Source organism: Phaseolus vulgaris, unplaced genomic scaffold (genome assembly GCF_000499845.2).
Source record: "Phaseolus vulgaris cultivar G19833 unplaced genomic scaffold, P. vulgaris v2.0 scaffold_30, whole genome shotgun sequence".
NCBI classification, from domain to species: Eukaryota; Viridiplantae; Streptophyta; class Magnoliopsida; order Fabales; family Fabaceae; genus Phaseolus; species Phaseolus vulgaris.
Window position 1 is genome coordinate 291,013 of NW_027174098.1, and position 11,592 is coordinate 302,604.

Consider the following 11,592-nt stretch of genomic DNA (forward strand, 5'->3'; position numbering starts at 1 on the left):
TTAAAAATATATGTTTGGGTATCAAGTGAAAATATTATTTTAATATACGTTAAATAACTAATCAAGTTCTGATAATAGAATTACGTTAAATGGAAATAAAAATGTATTTTAAAAAATATATTATTTATTAATTATACGTTTTATCTCTTTAAATTCCTGAACTTTTTATACTTTTGATTGATTAATTGTTCATCTTTTTCACTATTAGATAAGTTAGGTAGGTTAATTATGATATTGATAAAGGTAAGTTCTAAGTTTTTAATTTGGAGTTGATTTTATTAATATTTTTCTTCTTCTCTCAATATCTGGGATTTTCATACTTAATGTATCTAAGTCAACTCAGCAATAAGAAGTTTCTATTATCTCAACAAGTGCATTTGTTGATTTTATAAGTTAAGTTTTGGAAATTATTTTCTACCTTACCTTGTAAGTTTTTAGATATTACTTTGTAAGTTTTTAGATATTGAACCAAGCAACCTACTAGTAATTGGGGAGATGATTTAGATGTACTTATATGTTGAATATTGTGAAGTTGAATTAATATTTTTCTAAATTTGGAACTGTAGAGTTATTGGTGATATAGTGTGGTTGACTTTGTTTATGTTATTTTTAACTTAATTTAAGTGTTGACTATTTATATTTAGCTTGAATTATTTTATATATATAATTTCGAATAGAAATTAATTTTAATATGATTATTAAAATATGTTAGATAAGTTAAAAATGAGTTTTTTTATTATTGGATTGTGTTGATGGTTGGAGTGACACTCAAATATGATAATCATTATTAAGACAAAACATTTACTAATGTAAAAGAGGTTTTTACATCTATTAGTTATGACTTTTTACAACTTTTAATATTCTCGTTCGAACAAATATTTGACATAAAAAAATTATTTTACGTCAAATTAGAATACTATTCGACGTAAAGTTATAATAGAAATAAAGACCTAGAACATCTTACTCACAAGATCATAAAGGTAATAAAATAGAAATAATATTATGTTTATATGTGTTACCTATGTCTAAGAGTTAATAATACCAACAAAAATAATGTTTTTCATCTAATACATCACATGTAACTACATCTGAACGAGTCTGTTTGTTTATTACACTAAAATGAAAAAAATAAAAATAAAAATTAATTTCATACATCTTAAACATAAATATAATTATTATATTTATTAAAAGATACATAATTTCATACTAAATAAATTATAATATCTTTGTTCCACATCTTTCACTATTCTAATTAAAAGAAAGATATATATTTCAAGATTTATATGTGTTTATAAATCTACATGTATAATTTTCCATCAGTTCTTTTGCATAATATCTAGAAATTTCAAAGTTTTGAATATATAAATTGAAGTAAATGAGTATTTTTATTTGATTTGGAATGGTTACGAGTATTGTAGTGTCATATGTATTTAAGATAAGTGTTGGAGATCCCACATCGACTAGATATTAGAGCATTTCATTGTATATAAGTGGGTGCAAACCTCAACCCTATGAGTCGGTTTTATGGGGTTGAGTTAGGCTTAAAGTCCACTTCGTAATTTATGCACGAGTTGGCAGTCTCAGCGTGAGAGGTGTGTTGGAGATCCCACATTTTATGGGGTTGACTTAGACTTAAAGTCCACCTCGTAATTATAAGAGAGAAGTCAACCAAACTTATGAGAGAACATAATTCAAATTATATTTTTTTTTTCTTTTTGCATAACTAAGATGTTGCAAAATTTGAGTAAAATAATATTTATAAAAAGGAAAGTGCCGTCGGGTTTATTATTATTTTTGTTTTGAATATGTTTAGGACTCAGTATTTCCCACTTAAGGACAACTACATTTCAATCATATTATAAAATTTAGAATGCATAGAAAAATGAATTGATATTAGTAGGAAGAGAGATAAGATTTATATGAATAATAATGTTATGAAGCAGTCAGAATGGAACTTATCGTTTGGATGTTACCATCCTCCTTTGGTTGTATTATTGTATAGTATTTTATTTTACTACATCATAGCTGTTGCATATTATTATTATTATTATTTTATGTAAAATATTGCATCACTATATTTGTTACATATTAATTATTTTTGTTGATGGTTACCTTTTACTCAAAAATGGTTGACCACTTTTGTGAAATCTCTATTTTTTTCCATTACAAAATATAAAACCTCTTCATCTCAAACTCTATTTCAATTTCACTTAAACTATCATAATATTATTATCATGATTTAATATTTTCAAATCCTTTGGAAGTGATGATTTATCAAAATAAATTACTCTAACATCTCATCTATTTTCTTTTTTATTAAAAACTATTTTATTTAGAATACATGCACAAAATTTTTCTTATTATAGATTTTCACCAAATACCATATTTTTTTCTTATTCTTAAATATTATACAAACTCTTTATATTTTATATAAAATATATATAATTAATAGTTTTTGAAATATTAAAAAATGAAAACATCTATATTTAAATGATAAAAAATAAAGTTAACATAAATTTAATAAAAATTAAAAGATTATTAATTAGTAGTAAAGAATAAATAGGGATTATTTAAAAATAATTTAAGAAAAAATCAATAAATACTAAATCATGTGAGTTAATGTTTTATTATTTATTTCTTAAAAATATTTTTTGAAATATTAGTTCGTTGAATCTTATTAATAATTTAATAAATTTATTTATTTTTATTGTAATAGAATAGCATCCGTTATAAATATATAATTTTAGACACAAGTGGACGGATAACGTATAAAAAAATATGTTAAAAATATATAATATATATTATTAAAAAACATTAAATAAAAACTATTTTTAATGATAGAAAAAAACTATTCGTTATATTAATTAAGTTAAATATTATTTTAAAAATTTTAAAAAAATAATATTTAAATTAGTTTTTATTAATAAATATTTTAAATTAATATTTAATTAGCTACCAATTAATTTATATATTAATAATTTTTTTTTAATTTTTAAAACAGTATATAATTTAATCAATATAATAATTAATTATTTTTTATTTTAAACTTAAATTTTATTAATAATTGTCTTGTTCATATAATATATAATGTTGATATGTTTAATTAAATTTAGAATGGATGACCAGAACCAAGATTAAACACCTTTTAAACCTAAATGTTGTTAACATCAAAATGGTTCGCAAATAATTAATGGAATTGAACAAACATTTAATAAATTGTTAGACTCCTTTGAATAAACACGACTTCTTTTATTATTTTTTAAATTGGATGTACATTAATTTATATTTCTATATCTTCTCTCTCTTTTTTAATGACTATTTACTATTTTTTATACCTGATTACATTTTTTTTATCTTTTTAAAAAAATTATAATATGCTTTTTTATTGTGAAATTGCTTTTATACAAAAATAATGTGTAAAATATTTATAAAATAAGAGAGATTTTGGGCAAATTTAAAAAAATTGGGAGGTTTAGTGTGAGAAGTGTAAAATTAAAGAAGATTGGAATAATTTATTCTATTCAATAAATAGTGTCAAGTGGTACTTATAATTATGATCTATACAATTTGAGTTCAGTAGCTAGGTTTGAAAGACAAGCACAACAACAATGGTGATAAGGGGTTAATATGAAACTGTTCATATTAACAACATTAGAAACTGTATATACTTCTCTAAATATGAAAAGTGAAAATCAAATACTTTAAAATTTGGGAATATAAGAGAGTGGTGTTATTATATTTATTCTTATACTATTTCATCTTCTTCTATTGCTTCTAAAAATTAATTATTTTTATTGTTTTGTATGTGAAAATAAAACTGTTCAAGATTATTATTTAGGAAAAAAAATAGTGGAAAGAAGGAATAAATGAGTCTTTGTTGTGTACCAACCCTAGAGTCATACTCTCTTTTTATTGTTACTATTTTATAAATAAATAAAATATATAAAATGATATTTGAAACTACAAAAAAAAAAACAGTTGGAATAGTTGACTGAGAACTTGAATTTGGAGAAGAGATAGGATGAGAGTGTTATACATATTTAAAAAATGGAATTTGGTATAGTAAAAGATGGTAATTAAGGTTTTGGTGTTAATTGAATTGGACCATTTCACTCCTTTAAGGAATTTTGTTCCTATTGTGTAGCTCCTTCTCATTTTGTACCTATTTGGAGCTACGTGGTCAAGAATGTGTGCTTCATTACACTTGGGTTCATAATAAGTTATCTAATGGATACAAATACACTAATAGTCAACTATTATTTTTCCCCACTTGCTTTATCATTTCATTGTCATCTTTCTTTCATTACTTATAATTTTCTCCTCTTTCTCCTAAATGTGGAAATAGTATAAAAATAATAGATAAATAATTATGAATGTGGAGTTATACCATTTTTCCATCATCTTTATATTTTTTTTTTCAATTTTTCTTTTAATTTGTTCGATTGCATTATTTTTTAGTTAGTGTACTTGTATAGACAAAGTGAGCCTAAATAATACCTAAGTTTGGTTGTAATAATGGTTGTTGGTGTCGGTTGCTCTCCTAATACTCGTGTTTTCAGTCGTGCTTCCTTATACTTTAGTTCTTCAGTTCTTCCACTCCTTCAGACTTCAACCCTTCAACTCCTTAGCGGTCAGTGGGGAGTAAACCTGCATAAGGTTCTCCCACAATCTAATACGTACTTTGTATTGAAAGTGTATGATGTAAAACTGATAAAAGTGTACCTTACTCCTTATTTACCGTGTTTGACAATGGGTTATTTGATTGATAGGTCATATCTGGCGCATATCTTCAATAAATCAGTGTTAGCTGATTTCTCAGGGTGTCACCCAGATTTGTAGGAAAGTACATCTGAAGCATATCTTCAATAAATCAGTGTTAGTTGATTTCTTAGGGTGTCACTCGAATTTGTAGGAAGGCATATCTGGAGCCTATCTTTAGTGAATCAGTGTTAGCTGATTTTTCGGGGTGTCACTTGGATTTGGCGGAGGTGTGCCTCGAGTTTATAGGATGTTTCCTTACTTGTCATTTATTATCAATTTGTTCTTTAATGTAGTTGATCACCTGGTCGGTTGGTTAATTGAGACCAAGTGACACGGCTCACTCGACCTCGATCGATATACTTGCCCCCAAGCTCGATGAAGCTTATTTCAGAAGAGTCTAGATGTAACTGTTGAGCACTTCAAGGTATGAAGTGACTTTGACGCATTAAATGTTGTGTCAGAAATAGGATATGCGTCACTCAACGCGTCGTTTGAGTTTTGCACTTTTTGATTGAAGAGATCTAATTGTCTATCAGACCATGTCCATTCGAGTTTGAACGTTGTGCTCCCTTTGATTTAAACGAATCTAACGATGTCAAAAAAGACAACATTTCGTTCCTTCGTTTTAAAAAATCTATAATTAGGAGTCCATTTCGAACTTTTTTATATTTCCATCTACTTCTACTTGCTCCAAGTCTGAGCGTTAGCAAGTCCGAGCTTTAAAAAACTTTTCAAGTGTCAACCTTTTTCATTTAAGTGCTTTAGTTTTCTCTTCATCTTTGTTCTTCTCATGAATCTTCTTTCATTCCTTTTTCCGCTTCTTTATTAGAACGAAAAATAAATCTTGTTTTTTCTTTTGTAAATATTTATATGTATTTGATGTAATTTGTGTATTTAAATTATATTTTGAAATATATAATACTTTCTACATGCCTTTTTAAAAATTATAATAAAGTGAATAGTTATTTTTTTTAAATATTAAAAAACATGTTTATTCTTCCTAGAACACTTAGAAATAAATTGAAAGAGATATAAAATTAAAAAATAAAAACACCTATCAAAAACAAATATATTAAAAATCCTGTTATTATTGAAGAATTACACAAAAATATTTTCATTTAATATAACTATTATATATGTTTATATATATAAAAAATAAAAGAGAGATATGATTAAATTATTTTTTTTATTATAAAATATATATATAACTAATTTTTCATTGAACCAAGTAATAATCAATGTTTAATTTTGAATCACTCTTATCCATCCTCGTGTTTTTCTTTTTCATATCTCTCCTTTTATAAATGTTATGTACATCATTAAATTTCAATAAATCGTATATTAACCAAATATAATTTATTTTAGACAGAACATACATATATACAGATTAAATTTACAAGTAAGCTTATATAATTTTATTTACCTGTTGTTGATGTTTAATAAGAATTTCCAAGTTAAGTTATTATATATAGTTTTTAACACTTAACAAGTGGGGGAGGGAACTATAAATACGCAAGCTCAATTTCTTATGTCTCACCATTTCATATATTATGTCCCTACGTTCATAGGATTTATTAATCTTTTTTGTAAGGAAAACAGAGAAGAAGAAACAGAGTTTTAAGAAGCAAAAAACAGTAATTCTGTATTATTTGAAAATATACCACTAAGGGTATATTTATAGAATACAACAATACAGTATATTCAGAAAACTAACTATAGCTGATGAATACCCTAAATACCCCTGTATAAGGCTAACATTAGATGGGTTCACATACATACTTAACATCCCTCCTTAAACTTATGGTGGGATTAATGACTACCATAAGTTTATCTCTGAAATGAGTAAAAGCTGACTTAGAGAGGGGTTTGGTAAGCACATCAGCTACTTGATATCGTGCAGGAAGGTGAACCAAAGACACTTTCTTCTTTTGAACATAGTCTCGAACAAAATGCATATCTAGTTGAAAGTGTTTGGTCCTGGAGTGCATAATTGGGTTAGCACTTAAGAGAACAGCTCCCAAATTATCAGAAAAAATCTTAGGCAATGAAGGGGGAATGTGTAGCTCATTGAGTAAGGCCAGAAGCCATATAATATCTGCTAAGACTGCCGCAATGCTTCTATACTCAACTTCTGTACTGCTCCGTGACACAACTTTTTGTTTATGAGAACTCCATGAGATAATGTTTGAACCAAGGAAAACCGCATATCCTGTTGTTGATTTTCTATCATCCAGATCTGTGCCCCAGTCTGCATCAGCAAAACCAAGGATGGAGAAATGAGAATTGCGTTTGATAAGGAGGCCGTGATTGGTGGTACCAGCAAGGTAGCGTAGAATTCTTTTGACTGCTTTCCAATGATGATCTTGTGGGTTATGCATGAACTGACATGCTTTGTTCACTGCATAAGATAAATCGGGTCGAGTGATGAGAATATATTGTAAAGCTCCTACCACAGATCGATATAGAGTAGCATCGGAAACAGCAGTGAGCCATCCTGTTGAAGGCGAAGAGTAGACAACATAGGGGTTGGTTGAGCTTTTGCAGTGGTCATATCAGTACGTCGCAAAAGATCATTAATATATTTAGTCTGAGAAAGGTGAAGACTTCCATCGGCAACCTTTGAAACTTCAATGCCAAGAAAATAATGCAGCGGACCGAGATCCTTAAGAGCAAATCTGGAACCTAAATGAGAAATAATAGATTTAATGGCATGCATAGATGATCCAGTGATGATTATATCATCCACATAAATGAGCACAAATATCGTAGAAGTATTAGTAAACTGAATAAACAGAGAAGTATCACTTTTTGTAGAATGGAAACCAAGATCTTCAAGAGTACAACTTAGCTTAGTAAACCAGGATCGTGGTGCCTGTTTTAAACCATATATAGCTTTATGTAACTTACAAACAAGAGTAGGATCAGAGGATTCAAAACCTGGTGGTTGATTCATGTAGACATCTTCTGTGAGATCTCCATTCAAAAAGGCATTATTTACATCAATTTGATGTACAGGCCAATTGTTCGAAACAGCATGAGATAACACAACTCTAATGGTAATAGGTTTGACAACAGGACTAAAAGTTTCATTATAGTCCAAACCTGGAGATTGAGTGAAGCCTTTTGCCACTAACCGTGCTTTATGTCGTTGAAAAGTGCCATCCGCATTGAACTTGTTTTTGAAAATCCATTTGCAACCCACAACTTTAGCACCAGAGGGCAGAGAAGTGAGACTCCATGTTCTATTTTGAAGAAGAGCTCGATATTCATCTTGCATAGCTGGTAACCAAGATGAGGATGATAAGGCAGCTTTAAGAGAGACTGGTTCATGAGCATAAGAGACAGTAGTTGTATAAGTCTTAGGTTTAAACACTCCAGCTTTGGACCGAGTTATCATAGGATGAGCATTTTCCATTATAGGAGAATCAGGGGAAACCTCATTAATAATAGAAGAAGGAAAAACAGGTTCTGGAGATATAGGTGGTGTAGTGTGTGAAACTGGTGCTGGAACAGGTAAAGTGTTATGAGAAGGAGCAGGTAAAAGCATAAGCATAGAAGGAGTATGAGAAGAAAAATCCACAGAATCAGAAGAGATGTTAAAATTGTACTCAGGGAGAGAGTAAGGAAATAATTTTTCATTAAAAACAACATGGCGAGATACATATAATTTTCCAGTATTAGATAAACACATATAGCCTTTGTTTTGTAAACTATACCCAAGAAAAACACAACATGTAGAGCGAAAATTGAATTTATTCTTATGATATGGACGTAGAAGAGGATAACATGCACAACCAAAAGGTTTTAAGTGAGCATAATCAGGTTTAATACCAAATAAAGTTTCATATGGATTTTTATTGTTAAGCACAGAGGTAGGTAAAATATTAATAATATGAACAACAGCATGAAACGCTTCAGCCCAGAATTTTAAAGGTAAAACAGCAGCAGCAAGAATGGTTAAACCAGTATCAACCACATGCCTATGTTTACGTTCTATGGCACCATTTTGTTCATGAGTGTAAGCACATGTTAATCTATGGTGAATACCATGCTCATGCAGGAAAGATTTAAAACATAAAAATTCTTTAGCATTATCAGTTTGTATAGCCTGAAGACGCTTACCAGTTTGATTTTCAACTAAAGACTTAAACTGTTTAAAAATAGAGAAAGCCTGAGATTTACTATGTAAGACATACAACCATGTATACTTAGAAAAAGCATCAAGAAAAGAGATATAATAGCATGCTCCAGTGGAAGAAAGAATGGGTGCAGGACCCCAAATATCAATATAGATCAATTGCAAAGGAGAATTATAAACAGTAGTTGAGGCTTTAAAAGGCATTTGAGTAGCTTTGCCAAATACACATGCATCACAAAACTGTTTGCAACCATCAAATTGAATATTACAGTTTTGTAAAACTGTTTTAACAATATTGTAGTTACAATGGCCTAGTCTAGCATGCCAAAGCTGTATATCATAATTTACAGATTTAAGAACAGTGTTGTTTGCATTAGCAGAAACAGAAAGAAGAGGCTCAGGAAACACATAGATGCCATCTTTAACAGTTCCGTGAAGCAGAGTCTGTTTGGTTACCTGATGTTTCACATAACAATCGTTAGGAAAAAATTCAAAGTAGACATTATTATCTTTGGCAAACTGAGAAACACTAAGTAAGTTCTTTGTGATGTGAGGAACATGAAGAAGATTTCGTAAGATAAAAGCCGTATTAGTGTGTGATGAAGTATATTTCGCAGTACCAATATGTGCAATACGCATACCTGTACCATTACCAATTCGAACTTGATCAGCACCTTGATAAGAGGATTTATTTAGAAAGACTTCTGAATCATTTGTGATATGATGAGATGCCCCACTATCAGGGTACCACAGAGGATCAGATACAGTGGATGGTGCTCCAAGAATTGAGAATTGTTCATCTGGGTGAGAAGGAAATTGAGACATGTTAGCAGTGAAGGAATGTTGTTCAGATGGATCATACCTGTGCCAACAACGAAGCGTTGTATGACCAATTTTGCCACAAATCTGGCACGGATGTTTAACGGTGTGCCAAGGCATATTGAAATTTGAAGCATTGTTGTTGGGAATACGAGTATTGGTAAAGCGATTGGAGCGAGAAGAACCATGGTTTCTTGAAGGCATACGGCCACCACGAGAAGAATTAGGGTTAAACCGAGAACGAGAATTTGTAGGGTTTGTAACATTGATATTTCCCGAAACAGTATTGGCCTGGAGAAGAGACGATTGCGTTTTGTGCTTTTCAAAACGCTCTTCTTGAGCAAGTAGCAAGGCTTCAAGATCATCAACACTATATGGATCTGTGCGTGATAAAATTGATGTAATGAAACCATCATACTCATCGGAGAGCCCATTAAGAATCGCTTCGATGTGTTCCTCAGTGGAGATATCAGCACCCACCGCTGCCAAATTATCTACCGTTTTCTTTATATCCAGAAGATAAGTGGATACAGACTTATCATTTTTGGGGATTTTGAGAAGAAGCTTCAGTTTCTTGATTGTGGCCCTGGTACGAGATGCGTATGAAGTGCAGAGGCGTTTCCAAATGTCAGTGGATTTCTCGAGACCAACCATCTTCGTAAGAACAGTGGACGTCATTGACGCAAGGAGCCAGGCAACAATCAAGTGATCTTGTTGGGTATAATGAAGATAGGCATCGTTAGGTTTGTGAGGTTGACCAGTGGTGGACGGTAGGTACCGATCAGGGACACCACTACCGTCAAGAAAATGTTCAAGATTAAGACCCCTAATTGTAGCCAGAACTTGCTGCTTCCAAAGAAGAAAATTGTCATTATCCAGTTTTAGGGTGATGGGAATAGTGAACTGATGTGGTAGAAGAGACCCCATGGGAAAAGAGGAAGATGAAGAATTGATGGTGGAAGATGTAGAAGAAGAAGACGTAGTAGCGGAAGACATGGCTGAAGAAAAAAAAATTAGCTCTGGATACTGATGAGCATATATTTATTCACACTCACTAGCCTTATTCATAGATTAGGACTATAATAATAAATAAATCCATTGTTTTAATTAATATTCTTATAATTGGGTTTATTTGGGCCTTAACTATTATTATTGTTAATTTTGTCTTTTTAGAGTAAATTATCCAGAGGAAGCATCTACCTTTGTGAATGGGCCAAATATGCAAAAGTCCAAGTTGCTTCTTGAACCAAAACAGAAAAAATTCTGAGGAGAAGAAAGAGAAAATAAAAGCTACAAGATTCCAGAAACAGAATTGGAAGCAAATCTTCTGCAAAATAAAAAGAATTATGGAAAGTAAAATTGTTTACAAAATCTAAACTGCAATATTTTCCCAAGATCCTTGGAGCAGAAAAGCCTATAAAAGGACACAAGCATCAAGGGGGAGAGCTTCATAGGGTTTTCTTAGTTTATTTTCTTCTTAGTAATTCTTTTGTTTTGCCTCCGCATGGAAGGCTAAACCTTTTTGGTTGATTCTTTTGTAATTCCCCATTGAGTTCTGAGGTTTTGTTCAATAAAAGTTTCGATTTTTAATTCTCTATAGCAGTTGTTTTTATTGTCTAATCTCCTGGAAAACTGGTTTTTGTGAGAGGTTGTACTTGAACGCATGATTGAGAGTCTTCCTTATCTTAAACTTTGGTTTCTTAGTTAGTTCGCATTGTTCTAATTAATTTCTTGGGCGCATGATTCAAGGGAGAGGAGGTAAGCATTCCCATGGAGTATACGCATGGAACAAAGTGGGTATTGATTAAACAGTAGACGCATGCTTTACTGTGAGTTTCAGTTGAATCAGATCGGCGCATGTTCAATCTGGTTTA